We start from the raw sequence: 16,573 nt of genomic DNA, 5'->3' as shown, positions 1-16,573 counted from the left end.
TGGCACAGAGTCTTTGGGCGGCTCTTTCCCTAGGGGGCTGGAGCTTTAGATTGGGCTTCTTTCCATAATTTATACATCACCCTTGATGTTGGGGTCCCATCTCTACCTTCTTAGCATTGTACACAGAGATGAACTGAGCACCCTAACACTGATGATTCATGGACAATTGGATGGCCATAGGGGGTCAAGAAAGATTTTTTTCCCCCTTTGGAGACAATCTGACCAGGTGGGGTTGGTGGGGGTGGGGGGGGGGGGCTTTCCATTCTTAGGACCAACAGAAGTAGAAGGTTTAGGGGTCTGAAAAGGCCTCACGTCTGAGGAGTCAGAGGATAACAGTGACTGATCTCTGATGTTTATGGATGCCCTAAAATCATTTCCATACCGAATACTGTCCATTTCTGGATGGGGCCCCCTGGATGTTGGGGTCCCATCTCTTCCATCCCTGCATTGTACAGGGACATGAACCTGATCTAAATAAACTATAAGGAGCGGCCTCAGCCTACATGTCTCCACCAATCCACACACCCGGATGCATTGCATCCCGCCAACCAGGGCTTAGTCATATGTCTGGAGGAAAAGAAATGTCATCTCCAATCACAGAAAGGTTTCTTCACAGTAAGAGCTGTGAGAATGTGGAATAGACTCCCTCCAGAGTTGCTTGTGGCCAGCTCAGTGGATTGCTGTAGGAAAGTCCTGGATCCTTTCTTGGATACACAGAATATAACTGGATAGAACATTTATAGGGAACGTTGATCCAGGGAATATCCGATTGCCTCTCGGGGGGTCAGGAAGGAATTTTTTTCCCTGCAGGAGCACATTGGATCGTGCTTTGCTGGGTTTTTTGCCTTCCTCTGGATCAACTGTGGGTGTAGGATTAGAACTTTTTTGCTTTTTTAATGGTAGAATTGGATGGACTTTTGTCTTTTTTTAGCCAGACTAACTATGTAAGTCAAAGTCGGCCTCATTTCCTGGCTGGAGGACGTCCAGCATCTTCAGCAGACCTCATGACCGGAATCAGGGTGACACGGCATGTTTCTGTAGTGTAGTGGTTATCACGTTCGCCTAACACGCGAAAGGTCCTCGGTTCAAATCCGGGCAGAAACACAGTGTGCACCCTACTGGGGGGGTACAGAGAGCGCAGCGTCCCCCCCATTGTCCCCCCTCACCCCCATCGTATTCACAGCACACACATCCTTGTTAGGACCATCTTTCTGTCGGGAACAACTTCTGCTGACATTTAGCTTTTCTAACACTTTGGGGAATTTTTTTTGCAGATTTTAGACTTTTAATTTATTGCAAAATAAAGGATATGAGAAAAAATGATGGAAAAGGGAGAAGCAGAGACAGAGTGATGAGGTCACTGGGTGTAAGAAGACAGATGAGGTGTACAGCGGCCCCCGAAGTGATATGGGGGGGAGGGGTGACATGAAATAGCTGGATACAGCAATATAACACTGGGGGAACCAGCCTAGGCCACATCCGGGGGGGGGGGGGAGTCCCTGAAGGTATGTCTGCTCAGCCTCCTGATTGTGATTGACAACTAAACTTTCATCCAGTGTTTGCACAGAACTGGAAGGAGATTGGCAATAAAGTTTTTACAGTATACATGAAAAAATAAAAACTTTTCGGAGGGGAAGGAGAGGCCGCATGATGTAGTAATTGTGTGCACCCCCTACCAGAAGTTCAGGGAAGCGCTGCAAGAGGAACACATCGCCGGGGACATCTACAGGATATAAGAAACATTGAGAAATGGTGTATTCGGTACGATATGAAATCCATTCCCTCCAAAGACATGATGGGAAGATAACTGACTCCTCTCTACATTGGTCCTCGTATGTGAGGGAGGGACCTTAGATTGTAGCTCCTTGGGGGCGGGGACTGAGGTGAATGTACAGAATGTAAAGCACAGTGTAAATTGTCAGCACTGTATAAACACCAATAATAAGAAATACATTGGAAGAGGTCATATTACTTTACCAGACTCACCCCCTTCTGTAGACACCATGCCCTCCTCCTGGGGCACACGGGGTGCGGCGGTCAGGACCCAGCGGGTGGCGATGAGGTTCCCCCTGCAGTCGTGTTGGAAATTTCCAGAAACTTTCACCCGCAGAGACACCTGATGAAGAAGAGAACATCGTATGAGAGATGGCCATAGAGATCAGGTGACCATCGCCCAATCCACCCTTCTGGGCAATGAGGAGCAGCCAATCAGAGTGGACAGTAGCAGGGTCAGATATAGAGAAGGGGAGCGGAGGGCGGCCCGGGGGTGCCAGAACGTCATCTGCTCCAATCTTCACATATCGCCCCCATAGAGGGGAGAGAAGCTGATCCTCCATTCACGTCATGTACTATCACATGCCCTCCTCTCCTCCTATGTCCTCTCTCTGAAAGCTGATTGGATGAGGATTTGTTTGTGGGTGGAGACATATACACTGCTATACACCTATATGATTCACTGCTATACACACCTAGATGGGTAACTACTATCTATGTACCTAGAGGGGTCACTGCTATATACACCTAGAGGGGTCACTGCTATATATACGCCTAGAGGGGTCACTGCTATATATACGCCTAGAGGGGTCACTGCTATATATACGCCTAGAGGGGTCACTGCTATATATACACCTAGAGGGGTCACTGCTATATATACGCCTAGAGGGGTCACTGCTATATATACACCTAGAGGGGTCACTGCTATATATACGCCTAGAGAGGTCACTGCTTTATATACGCCTAGAGGGGTCACTGCTATATATACGCCTAGAGGGGTCACTGCTATATATACGCCTAGAGGGGTCACTGCTATATATACGCCTAGAGGGGTCACTGCTATATATACGCCTAGAGGGGTCACTGCTATATATACGCCTAGAGGGGTCACTGCTTTATATACGCCTAGAGGGGTCACTGCTATATATACACCTAGAGGGGTCACTGCTCTATATACACCTAGAGGCAGTGGTGTATTTAGATTTTGTGCTGCCCTAGGCATGGAGAGAACCTGACATTGACCAACAATGCCCCTGCCCACCCCCCGCCTGAGACAGCCTTCCACTATCACCCCTCCCCCCCCCCCCCCCCCCCCGTCGAGAAACACACCTTCACAGCTGCAGACATCCCCGGGAACAAGAGTCGGGCTATGCATACACTATCACTATCAAGCAGCCCGTAACCTCTCTGGGATCCCACCTGGTCCCCATGCCGCATGTGTCCCTTCTTCCACCCCCCCTTCCACCCTAGGCAGATGCCTTGTTTGCCTTGCGGTAAATACGCCCCTGGTTGGAGGGTGTAGCACCAACCAAGCGTGACCCATTCAAGTGAATGAAGCCCCAACTTTACATGTGAACAAGCCCTTAGTGTGCCGCTGCCGATTACAACCAAGGGCTCATTCACAGGCTCAGTAGGCACTGCTGCTCCTCTGCAAAGTCAGTGCGTTTGGCAGGTGGTGAGGAGGAGATATGTTGCCTCATCATCACCTGATTTAAACCCACACTTGCCGTGCAATGCAGGCCATTCTGACACAGTAGTACAGCAGTTAGAGGTGTAAATCACGTGTGACGAGGTAACACAGCTCCCAGTGATCTTTGACTTGTCCCGTGTTGTTCAGGTAGATGTGCACCTCTTGAAGGTTGCCTGCCCCTGGTCTACAGTGTCTGCTTGTAAACAATTCAGTGCCGCTTTCCACAACCTTTTGGTGCAGTTGATGGTATATCAGCCGCTGGTGCTGCAGTATTGTAGGATTGCTCACTACTATCCAAACTTTCTGCTAATCTGTAGAAGGCTGGCCACAGACCATTTGTTTTTTTCATCAACCACCAGCAGGTTGATGGCAAATGTCAAAAATGGAGTCCACCAGTCACACAAATGAGGGGGTTGAGGAGTCCTCCCTGCTGCACTATTGTATTCTGACAGCGGGGACTCCTTTGCTGTCAGAATACACAGCTCCAGAGCTGCAGCCAATTGGCTGATGGAGAGAAATTCTCAATCATTAGATGGACTTCTGTTGAGTGGGAATAGCTAGAGATGGATGAACATTCACCCAATCCCTTGTGAACTGGCTGAATTTCAATTCATCTATGGCCAGCTGTCAGGAAAGGAATATCCAGGTATGAATGTGATAGCAGAGAAGCAGCGCTCACACAGGTAACACACACCATTCAGCAGTGGGATCCAGGGCGGGTGCTCAGGCTCCAAAGTGTCCTCCAAACACTGGATACAGGATACAAAACGCAGGAAGAGCCGCCAACTGCTGTGATCAAGGCTACTCGCCCAAACGCCTCACTATGCTTTTCTGTCACTCCTGTGTCACTAATAAAGCTTTCAGGAGGATTTCGGAGGTGCCGGCTCTTCCTGCTTTTTGTATCCAATATCCATGTACAAAGACGCCCAGGTTTAAGGAACTCTGCCCATGGCTGGATCACAGGTGCACGTGCATGAACGACCGTGCGTGTACCAACCAATATGCATTCACAAATGAATACACATGAACATGCATGTAGTGTATCAATGCCATTTGATCGATTACATTCCCTGAGTTCCTGATCTCCCATTGCCAACTTGGCCACCTCTGACTCTGCTCCAACGCCGCCTGTACCAACCCCTGGCTTGTCTCTGGACTACGCTCTGCCTTCTGTTTACCCATCCTGCTGTTACCAACCTCGGCCTGTCTCCTGACCAGTGCTGGATTTTGGTTTGGTGCTGCCCTAGGCGACACTAACATCTACCCCCCCCACCCCCCCCCATCCAAATGGAGAGCAAAATATAGATAAAGAGGGAGAGAAAGAAAAAGGGAAGGAGAAAGAGAGAAAAAAAGAGACAGAGAGGGAGAGAGAGAGGGGGAGGGAGGGAGAGAGAGACAGAGATAGAAAGAGAGAGAGTGGGGGAGAGAGATAGAGAGATAGATGGAGAGAGGTATAAAGAGGAAGAAAGAAGGAGAGAGATAGAAATAGACAGCGAAAGATAAAGAGGGAGGGAGAAAAAGAGAGATAGGAGAGAAAGAAAGAAAAGAGGGAAAGATAGAGAGAGATAAAGAGTGAGTGATAGAGGGAGGGAGAGAAAGATAGAAAATAGAGGGCAATAGATATAAAGAGAGAAAGAGGGATGGAGAGAAAAAGAGATATAGAGATAGATAAAAAAAAGACAGAAGGAGATCAAGAGAAAGAGATAGAGGGAGAGATAGAAAGAAGTCCCGATCCTGTGATCACTGATTGGCCAATCAGTGATCACATGCAGAGTAGTAAGCAAGATGTCACTTCTGACATCATTGCTTACTAAGTGTGAAATGTGTGAATGATCACAGAGATCACACGGTACAGGGCCCTTCACAACAGCCTTGTACCATGTGACAAGCTATGAACAATCACAGCTCACACAGTAGTTCTCAATGGCTGCAGGAATGCAGCCAGAGAGAAGGAGAACTGATTCCTCTTACATCCTTTATGGGTGTAAAAGCAATCAGTGTAAAAAAAAAATCTTCATCACCCCCCAATGGTGACAATGTACTGCTAGGGTGACAGTATGTAAAAAAAAAAAAAAAAAAAAACTTAAATAATAATATAAACAAAATATAAAAATGTGAAATTTGTTTTCTTTAAATTATCATTTTCATTAGTTATAAACTAATTTGGGTTTTTTCTTTTTTTTTTTACTAAAAAGTAAAAGATAATGGAATAAATTTTGGCCAAGATTTATGATGAAAAATTATTTATTTGCAAAATTTTATAAGAAAAACACTTTTTTCAGAATTTTTGTACTTTTTCATTTATATAGCAAAAAAAATAAAAATCCCAGCGGTGAATAAATACCACCAAAATAAAGCTTTATCTGTCTCAAAACAATGCTAAAAAATTCATCTGGGTACAGTGTTGCATGACCGCGCAATTGTCATTCAAAGTGTGATAGCGCTGACAGCTGAAAGTTGGCCTGGACTGGAAGTGGTTAAGAGCACAATGTATATACTATGCCCCCAGATAAAGGTCACCCCCCCCCCCCCAATAAACAGACATTTTTCAAAAGCAGCAGAGAAATTCAAATGTCAGTTAGAGGGTAGAAATGCAGGGGGTGGAGGCCTGGCGACGTGATTGGATGACAAGTTGTTTACCACTTAGTGTGAGGACGTGATTGGATGACAAGTTGTTTACCACTTAGTGTGAGGACGTGATTGGATGACAAGTTGTTTACCACTTAGTGTGAGGACGTGATTGGATGACAGGTTGTTTACCACTTAGTGGGCGGAGCCTCACAGGAGTTGCCATGGCGACACCCAAGGCTGGAAGTTTCCGTGATGTCACGGCTGGCAGCCTGCAGTGGGCGGAGCTTAGCAGCTGAAGGTCAGACTGCACCAGACCTTGGAGGGAGAAGGAAGCGAGTCGGATTTCTGGGCAGTGTTGCAATACTATCATCATGCAACTATTCAGGAGAAATTGCTTTTCCCTCACGCAGGATTCTCTGAACACCAACAAAGAGAAATCTATCATAGAGGACTCGCTACATACCACAATGTTCATATTAATTGCCATATGGGCATTCATTGGGCGTCTGTTTCGGAAGAAGAGACGATTCACGGCAATTGAAGTCACTTCATCAAGCATGGAGGACAAAGATATTGAAGTCACTTCATCAAGCATGGAGGACAACGATATTGAAGTCACTTCATCAAGCATGGAGGACAACGATATTGAAGTCACTTCATCAAGCATGGAGGACAAAGATATTGAAGTCACTTCATCAAGCATGGAGGACAAAGATATTGAAGTCACTTCATCAAGCATGGAGGACAAAGATATTGAAGTCACTTCATCAAGCATGGAGGACAAAGATATTGAAGTCACTTCATCAAGCATGGAGGACAAAGATATTGAAGTCACTTCATCAAGCATGGAGGACAAGGAGCTATCCATTGAAAACTTCAACTTCCATGGAATTCTTGGACAGGGGGCCTTTGGGAAGGTCATGCTGGCCTCCCATCTCCCCACTGGTAAGAAGCTGGCAGTGAAGTTCATTAAGAAAAGGAAAGAGCTCAATGGTGGGCTAGATAGTGTCAGCAAAGAGGTTGATGTGCTGCATCAAATCAGAGAAAGCCCATTCATTACACGTCTGTATGGAGCATTCCAAACAAAGGTAAGTGTCCTTTCATCTTCCCATTTCTTCCTCCTCCTGTGAGAAGATCCCACACTGCACTGTGGCCCTATGTGTGTATTTCTGGATCTTCTCAAATTTGGAATGTTTAAATGTAACCTTTCTCTCTTCTTTTCACACAGACATATCTGGCCATTGTACTGGAATACTTGAACGGCGGGAACCTTCAGGAAATATTAACCGTTGCTCCACTAGATGGAGACTGCTTAAGGTAAGTCGAAAAACTGGTTCACGGCGCAGTCGGGGGTGGCTGACCACTGAGGATAGGTAGTGACATAGCCACGCCCCTCCAACTGAACCTGCCCATCACTACACCTATAGACTATAGGAAGAATTCACTTGTCTATGGATTTGTAAATCTTTTCGGTGCTAATCCAGATTTTTCTTTTTCCATTAGATATCTCACCGCGGAAATTGTGTGCGGCCTGCAGTACCTGCATTCTTTTGAGATCATCCACAGAGATATCAAGCCGCAGAATATCCTACTAGACAGTGCCGGCCACATCAGAATTGCTGACTTCAGCTTGGCCGTAAAGGGTGTCTCATCTTCCAGCAGGATTAAAGGACTGGTGGGGACACTATCTTATATGGCCCCAGAGGTCTTCCTGCACCGGGAATACTTTACAATGGCTGACTATTACTCCCTGGGAGTAACCGTATACAAGATGGCAACGGGGAAGCATCCCTTCTACACCGGCCAGAAGACCATTCATAAGCTGCAGATGGCCATGATTACCAAGCTGCCGAATTATCCCCAGGACATGGACACCGACCTCCGAGACCTCCTTGAAAGGGTAAGTAGTCATACAGCTTCACCACAGTCTTACCTGCACAACACTGATTTAGGCCACAACACAACTTTCATCACCCCACCGACGGCTTAGTGGAAGGAAGGATCTGCCTTCACTGCTAGCCCACCTGAGCAGTCTCCGTGTTGTCATAGAGACAGCGGCAGCCCTTATGTCCCTTTACAGTCTTAGCAAGTACACCACCAAAAATGAAAAGCCCACCGCAGAGGATGGGGAAGCAAAGCAGCAGCCCTGTTGTCCGCTATACCCCCAATGCAGAGGATGGCTAGGACTTGAATTCATGCTCTGTGCTTGATTGGGAAAGGGACAGGGCCAATCACACACGCAGAATCTTCCATTTCTGGGGACATTCCTTACACCCACTGCATATAGGATTCCCCCCAAGCTGCCATTGTTAGAAGAAAAACAATCATGGCGGCTGCAGATTTCATAGAAAGGTCACTTTTAGTACATTCCTCAGAACAAAGAAAGGGTTAGTTCACCTTTATCACAAACACCTCCCGTCCAGGTGAGAGTCACCCGTACAGAAACACAAAATGTGCAGCTCTGACTAAAGCTGAACTATGCCCTTGCTATAGGTGAAGGCCTTTTCTGGACCACAAGAAGCCTGACCGGAAAACTCCCAGGATGTTGCTAGGACGTTGCTAAGCAGGACCTAGCTATTACTGTTCACCTTCACCGTCACAGGAGCGAGCTCGCAAACATCGAGCTCTCTATCAGGGGACAGAAAGCGCATGTGAGGGAGGGGGTTTGAATCACAGGAAGAGCTCGCTCCTATGGTGGTGGATGGGAGCAGTAATAGCTAGGCCTCACTTAGTAACATCCTGGGAGTATTCCAGTCAGGCTTCATAGCTATGGAAATGGCCTACACCTATAGTAAGGGCATGCTTCAACTTTCAGGATATACAATACCCAAGCTCAGCTGCTCACACAGCTCCTTGTGGCTGGACACCGGTGCTCAGGCTCAAGTGTCCCCGCACTCCAAGGAATCCAAGCTACAGTTGAGCGGGAACTTTGTAGATTCCCTAAAATGAAGATACGTTATTGGCTACATGTAATACACCCTGGTAATACGCCAATGCGCTTTGGCTGGAAAGCTGCTACAGCTGAAGCGCGTTAGCATATTACCAGAAGCTTTTCCATGGAGCAGCCAATAAAGTCTCTTTATTCTACGGATTACTCCGAGTGCCGGCTCAATTCTATTTTACATTCTTCAACTTTAGTCCAAGCTGCACACTTTGTATCTACAGGGACCCCTTACCTGCATAGGCACATCTCTGGGAAAGGTCAACTGACCCTTTAACCCAATCCTGTCATGACACAGCAGCTGCTTTCAAAGTCAAACCAAGGAAATATGGAACTGTCAGGGTCAAATATTAAAAGAGGGACTTCTACTGTTCACATTTGGTTCTCATTATATTTTATTCTTCTTTACAGTTCCTTTGCAAAAACCAAGATCTGCGATCAAACCTGGTACAGGATATCAGGAGGCACGCATTCTTCACAGGAATCAACTGGAAGGACTTGGACACAGCCAAGACACACGTGACACGGGAGACACAACCTGTAAGTATAGAGATCAAGAATGGTCCTGACTATAGCTGGGGGGAGGGGGCTGTTTTAGTGGCAGGCTCTTCTTCACTACTTAAGATTTTATTGTAACAGATTTTTCACATTTATGGTTTTGATCAATTAGATATATTGACAAAAAACTTTGTCTTTCCAGATGTCCATTAAAACATCGGCTCAAAAAATAGAAGTTGCTGAATTTCTGTGCATCGAAGACCGGGACAGACCGATAAAGCAAGAAGAGCAGGAGCTTTTCTGGGACTTCACTTATGTTAGTGACAGTCTGCGGCTACGATCAGTGGCCTCCTTAGCAACATCATCACTGGGGGCAGGAGACCACAAAACTCTACAGAAAGAGTGGCAGCAGTTCTATGAGACCGAGACTGGACAACAATCAGTGTCCTCCTCAGCAACATCATCATTGGAGGAATATGAAGCTCTAGAGAGAGAGTGTCAGCTGTTATATGAGGCGGAGGCTGGACAACAATCAGTGTCCTCCTCAGCAACATCCTCATTGGAGGAACATGAAACTCTACAGAGAGAGTGGCAGCTGTTCTATGAGGCGGAGACTGGACAACAATCAGTGTCCTCCTCAGCAATATCCTCATTGGAGGAACATGAAACTCTACAGAGAGAGTGGCAGCTGTTCTATGAGGAAGAGACGGGACAACAATCAGTGTCCTGCTCAGCAATATCCTCATTGGAGGAATTTGAAGCTCTAGAGAAAGAGTGGCAGCTGTTCTACGAGACAGAGACTGGACAACAATCAGTGTCCTCCTCAGCAACATCATCATTGGAGGAATATGAAGCTCTAGAGAGAGAGTGTCAGCTGTTATATGAGGCGGAGGCTGGACAACAATCAGCGTCCTCCTCAGCAACATCCTCATTGGAGGAACATGAAACTCTACAGAGAGAGTGGCAGCTGTTCTATGAGGCGGAGACTGGACAACAATCAGTGTCCTCCTCAGGAATATCCTCATTGGAGGAACATGAAACTCTACAGAGAGAGTGGCAGCTGTTCTATGAGGAAGAGACGGGACAACAATCAGTGTCCTGCTCAGCAATATCCTCATTGGAGGAATTTGAAGCTCTAGAGAAAGAGTGGCAGCTGTTCTACGAGACAGAGACTGGACAACAATCAGTGTCCTCCTCAGCAACATCATCATTGGAGGAATTTGAAGCTCTAGAGAGAGAGTGTCAGCTGTTGTATGAGGCGGAGGCTGGACAACAATCAGTGTCCCCCTTAGCAATATCCTCATTGGAGGAATTTGAAGCTCTAGAGAGAGAGTGTCAGTTGTTCGATGAGGCGGAGGCTGGGCAACAATCAGTGTCCTCCTCTGCAATATCATCATTGGAGGAATTTGAAGCTCTAGAGAGAGAGTGTCAGCTGTTCTATGAGGCGGAGACTGGACAACAATCAGTGTCCTCCTCAGCAATATCCTCATTGGAGGAATTTGAAGCTCTAGAGAGAGAGTGTCAGCTGTTCGATGAGGCGGAGACTGGACAACAATCAGTGTCCTCCTCAGCAATATCCTCATTGGAGGAATTTGAAGCTCTAGAGAGAGAGTGTCAGCTGTTCGATGAGGCAGAGGCTGGGCAACAATCAGTGTCCTCCTCGGCAACATCATCATTAGAGGAACATGAAACTCTCCAGAGAGAGTATCAGCTGTTCTATAAGGCGGAGGCTGGACAACAATCAGTGTCCTCCTCAGCAATATCATCATTGGAGGAATTTGAAGCTCTAGAGAGAGAGTGTCAGCTGTTAGATGAGGCAGAAACTGGACAACAATCAGTGTCCTCTGCAATATCATCATTGGAGGAATTTGAAGCTCTAGAGAGAGAGTGTCAGCTGTTCGATGAGGCGGAGGCTGGACAACAATCAGTGTCCTCCTCAGCAATATCATCATTGGAGGAATTTGAAGCTCTAGAGAGAGAGTGTCAGCTGTTCGATGAGGCGGAGGCTGGACAACAATCAGTGTCCTCCTCAGCAACATCATCATTAGAGGAACATGAAACTCTACAGAGAGAGTGGCAGCTGTTCTATGAGGCGGAGACTGGACAACAATCAGTGTCCTCCTCAGCAACATCATCATTGGAGGAATATGAAGCTAAAGAGAGAGAGTGTCAGCTGTTCTATGAGGCGGAGACTGGACAACAATCAGTGTCCTCCTCAGGAATATCGTCATTGGAGGAATATGAAGCTAAAGAGAGAGAGTGTCAGCTGTTCTATGAGGCGGAGACTGGACAACAATCAGTGTCCTCCTCAGGAATATCGTCATTGGAGGAATATGAAGCTGAAGAGAGAGAGTGTCAGCTGTTTTATGAGGCAGAGGCTGGGCAACAATCAGTGTCCTCCTCAGCAATATCTTCATTAGAGGAACATGAAACTCTACAGAGAGAGTATCAGCTGTTCTATAAGGCGGAGGCTGGACAACAATCAGTGTCCTCCTCAGCAACATCATCATTGGAGGAATATGAAGCTAAAGAGAGAGAGTGTAAGCTGTTCTATGAGGCGGAGACTGGACAACAATCAGTGTCCTCCTCAGCAACATCATCATTAGAGGAACATGAAATTCTACAGAGAGAGTATCAGATGTTCTATAAGGCGGAGGCTGGACAACAATCAGTGTCCTCCTCAGCAACATCATCATTGGAGGAACATGAAACTTTACAGAAAGAGTGGCAGCTTTTCTATGAGGCGGAGGCTGGACAACAATCAGTGTCCTCCTCAGCAACATCATCATTGGAGGAATTTGATGCTCTAGAGAGAGAGTGTCAGCTGTTCTATGAGGCGGAGACTGGACAACAATCAGTGTCCTCCTCAGCAATATCCACATTGGAGGAATTTGAAGCTCTAGAGAGAGAGTGTCAGCTGTTAGATGAGGCAGAAACTGGACAACAATCAGTGTCCTCTGCAATATCATCATTGGAGGAATTTGAAGCTCTAGAGAGAGAGTGTCAGTTGTTTGATGAGGCGGAGGCTGGACAACAATCAGTGTCCTCCTCAGCAATATCATCATTGGAGGAATTTGAAGCTCTAGAGAGAGAATGTCAGCTGTTCGATGAGGCGGAGGCTTGACAACAATCAGTGTCCTCCTCAGCAACATCATAATTAGAGGAACATGAAACTCTACAGAGAGAGTGGCAGCTGTTCTATGAGGCGGAGACTGGACAACAATCAGTGTCCTCCTCTACAATATCATCATTGGAGGAATTTGAAGCTCTAGAGAGAGAGTGTCAGCTGTTAGATGAGGCAGAAACTGGACACTAATCAGTGTCCTCTGCAATATCATCATTGAAGGAATTGGAAGCTCTCTAGAGAGAGAGTGTCAGCTGTTCGATGAGGCGGAGGATGGACAACAATCAGTGTCCTCTTCAGCAACATCAACATTGGAGGAACATGAAACTTTACAGAAAGAGTGGCAACTTTTCTATGAGGCGGAGGCTGGACAACAATCAGTGTCCTCCTCAGCAACATCATCATTGGAGTAATTTGAAGCTCTAGAGAGAGAGTGTCAGCTGTTCTATGAGGCGGAGACTGGACAACAATCAGTGTCCTCCTCAGCAATATCCTCATTGGAGGAATTTGAAGCTCTAGAGAGAGAGTGTCAGCTGTTCTATGAGGCGGAGGCTGGACAACAATCAGTGTCCTCCTCAGCAATATCCTCATTGGAGGAATTTGAAGCTCTAGAGACTAGAGTGTCAGCTGTTCGATGAGGCGGAGACTGGACAACAATCAGTGTCCTCCTCAGCAACATCATCATTGGAGGAACATGAAACTCGACAGAAAGAGTAGCAGCTTTTCTATGAGGCGGAGACTGGAGAACAATCAGTGTCCTCCTCAGCAACATGATCATTGGAGGAACATGAAACTCTACAGAAAGAGTGTCAGCTGTTCTATGAGGCGGAGACTGGACAACAATCAGTGTCCTCCTCAGCAACATCATCATTGGAGGAATATGAAGCTTTAGTGAGAGAGTGTCCGCTGTTCTATGAGACAGAGACTGGGCAAAAATATGTGCCCTCCTAAGAAACATCATCATTGGAGGAATATGAAGCTCTAGAGAGAGAGTTTCAGCTGTTCTATGAGGCGGAGACTGGACAACAATCAGTGTCCTCCTCAGCAACATCATCATTGGGGGAACATGAAACTCTACAGAGAGAGTGTCAGCTGTTCTATGAGGCGGAGACTGGACAACAATCAGTGTCCTCCTCAGCAACATCATCATTGGAGGAACATGAAACTCTACAGAGAGAGAGTGTCAGCTGTTCTATGAAGCAGAGACTGGACAACAATCAGTGTCCTCTTCATCATCTGGGGACGATTAAACTTCACTGGGACAGTGGAAGGTTGTTGGCATGTGGCAGGATATCACACGCGTGGCCCAACAAAGCTGCGGAATAAATCCCCAATGTAACAGTGACCTTCAGGACAATACAATACCTTTGCCTACGACTCTCCCCAATATATGGGTGGTGGGCAGAGATGGATCCGCCATCCACCTTCTTGGCTGTATGCCTCATCCCCTTCAACCCAAGGGGTTCAAGTCACTGGGCAAGGGAAGTCAACACGCCCAATCATGACAGCGAAAGAGAAACATACATTGTATTCCAGTTTTACGCCATTGAAAATCCCGTGGGCGAGTGCAGGGCCATATAGAGAAAGGCTGGGCCCTTAGGGCTCCCATACAGATCAGAATTATCCTGATTGGTGGATGGGCCACAGTCCTGAAGGTGTCTAGAAAGAAGCGCAAACTAAAGCTGCACCCCCCTATGGAGAGACCCGCCCAAAGACTCCATGCCACACATGCCATTGGTAGGACATGTGGAGGAGAGGCGGACTATGGGGGTGGAGTCTAAGCAGCATGTATGTCGGAAAATAGCACAATGGTTTTGGCCCCTATTAACCTCTAAAGCTGGCCACAGATTCATCGACATTTGTCCGGCTCCAATTTCCATCCATCTATGGCCATTCCAGTTCGAGCGGAATCTAATAATCGACACCTCTGTGTAGTGTACCCCCTGTAGTGTAAACACACTACAGGGGGTATACTACATAACACACACTACAGGGGGTACACTACATAACACACACTACAGGGGGTACATTACAGGGGGTACACTACATAACACACACTACAGGGGGTACACTACAGGGGGTACACTACATAACACACACTACAGGGGGTACACTACATAACACACACTACAGGGGGTACACTACAGGGGGTACACTACATAACACACACTATAGGGGGTACACTACAGGGGGTACACTACATAACACACACTACAGGGGGTACACTACATAACACACACTACAGGGGGTACACTACATAACACACACTACAGGGGGTACACTACATAACACACACTACAGGGGGTACACTACATAGAGGTGTCGATTATTAGATTCCGCTCGAACTGGAATGGCCATAGATGGATGGAAATTGGAGCCGGGCAAATGTCGATGAATCTGTGGCCAGCTTTAGAGGTTAATAGGGGCAGAAACCATTGTGCTATTTTCCGGCATACATGCTGCTTAGACTCCACCCCCATAGTCCGCCTCTCCTCCACATGTCCTGCCAATGGCAAGTGTGGCACAGAGTCTTTGGGCGGGTCTTTCCCTAGGGGGCTGGAGCTTTAGATTGGGCTTCTTTCCATAATTTATACATCACCCTTGATGTTGGGGTCCCATCTCTACCTTCTTAGCATTGTACACAGAGATGAACTGAGCACCCTAACACTGATGATTCATGGACAATTGGATGGCCATAGGGGGTCAAGAAAGATTTTTTTCCCCCTTTGGAGACAATCTGACCAGGTGGGGTTGGTGGGGGTGGGGGGGGGGGGGCTTTCCATTCTTAGGACCAACAGAAGTAGAAGGTTTAGGGGTCTGAAAAGGCCTCACGTCTGAGGAGTCAGAGGATAACAGTGACTGATCTCTGATGTTTATGGATGCCCTAAAATCATTTCCATACCGAATACTGTCCATTTCTGGATGGGGCCCCCTGGATGTTGGGGTCCCATCTCTTCCATCCCTGCATTGTACAGGGACATGAACCTGATCTAAATAAACTATAAGGAGCGGCCTCAGCCTACATGTCTCCACCAATCCACACACCCGGATGCATTGCATCCCGCCAACCAGGGCTTAGTCATATGTCTGGAGGAAAAGAAATGTCATCTCCAATCACAGAAAGGTTTCTTCACAGTAAGAGCTGTGAGAATGTGGAATAGACTCCCTCCAGAGTTGCTTGTGGCCAGCTCAGTGGATTGCTGTAGGAAAGTCCTGGATCCTTTCTTGGATACACAGAATATAACTGGATAGAACATTTATAGGGAACGTTGATCCAGGGAATATCCGATTGCCTCTCGGGGGGTCAGGAAGGAATTTTTTTCCCTGCAGGAGCACATTGGATCGTGCTTTGCTGGGTTTTTTGCCTTCCTCTGGATCAACTGTGGGTGTAGGATTAGAACTTTTTTGCTTTTTTAATGGTAGAATTGGATGGACTTTTGTCTTTTTTTAGCCAGACTAACTATGTAAGTCAAAGTCGGCCTCATTTCCTGGCTGGAGGACGTCCAGCATCTTCAGCAGACCTCATGACCGGAATCAGGGTGACACGGCATGTTTCTGTAGTGTAGTGGTTATCACGTTCGCCTAACACGCGAAAGGTCCTCGGTTCAAATCCGGGCAGAAACACAGTGTGCACCCTACTGGGGGGGTACAGAGAGCGCAGCGTCCCCCCCATTGTCCCCCCTCACCCCCATCGTATTCACAGCACACACATCCTTGTTAGGACCATCTTTCTGTCGGGAACAACTTCTGCTGACATTTAGCTTTTCTAACACTTTGGGGAATTTTTTTTGCAGATTTTAGACTTTTAATTTATTGCAAAATAAAGGATATGAGAAAAAATGATGGAAAAGGGAGAAGCAGAGACAGAGTGATGAGGTCACTGGGTGTAAGAAGACAGATGAGGTGTACAGCGGCCCCCGAAGTGATATGGGGGGGAGGGGTGACATGAAATAGCTGGATACAGCAATATAATACT

The 16,573-nt window shown here is 46.9% G+C and overlaps 2 non-coding genes across 2 annotated transcripts; both read left to right on the top strand.

Annotated features, from left to right (window-relative positions):
- Nucleotides 1-1,031: 1,031 nt before the first annotated feature.
- On the top strand, nt 1,032-1,104 carry TRNAV-AAC (transfer RNA valine (anticodon AAC)). Its single transcript has one exon. It is a non-coding gene; the product is annotated as a tRNA-Val (tRNA).
- Nucleotides 1,105-16,148: 15,044 nt separating this feature from the next.
- Nucleotides 16,149-16,221, top strand: TRNAV-AAC (transfer RNA valine (anticodon AAC)). The gene has a single exon. It is a non-coding gene; the product is annotated as a tRNA-Val (tRNA).
- The last annotated feature ends 352 nt before the right edge of the window (nt 16,222-16,573 follow it).

Source organism: Staurois parvus, unplaced genomic scaffold, assembly GCF_062004578.1.
Source record: "Staurois parvus isolate SC_StPar_1 unplaced genomic scaffold, SC_StPar_1.0 ptg000212l, whole genome shotgun sequence".
NCBI classification, from domain to species: Eukaryota; Metazoa; Chordata; class Amphibia; order Anura; family Ranidae; genus Staurois; species Staurois parvus.
The sequence above is the reverse complement of the archived record's forward strand: the minus strand, read 5'-3'. Positions and strand labels throughout refer to the sequence as shown.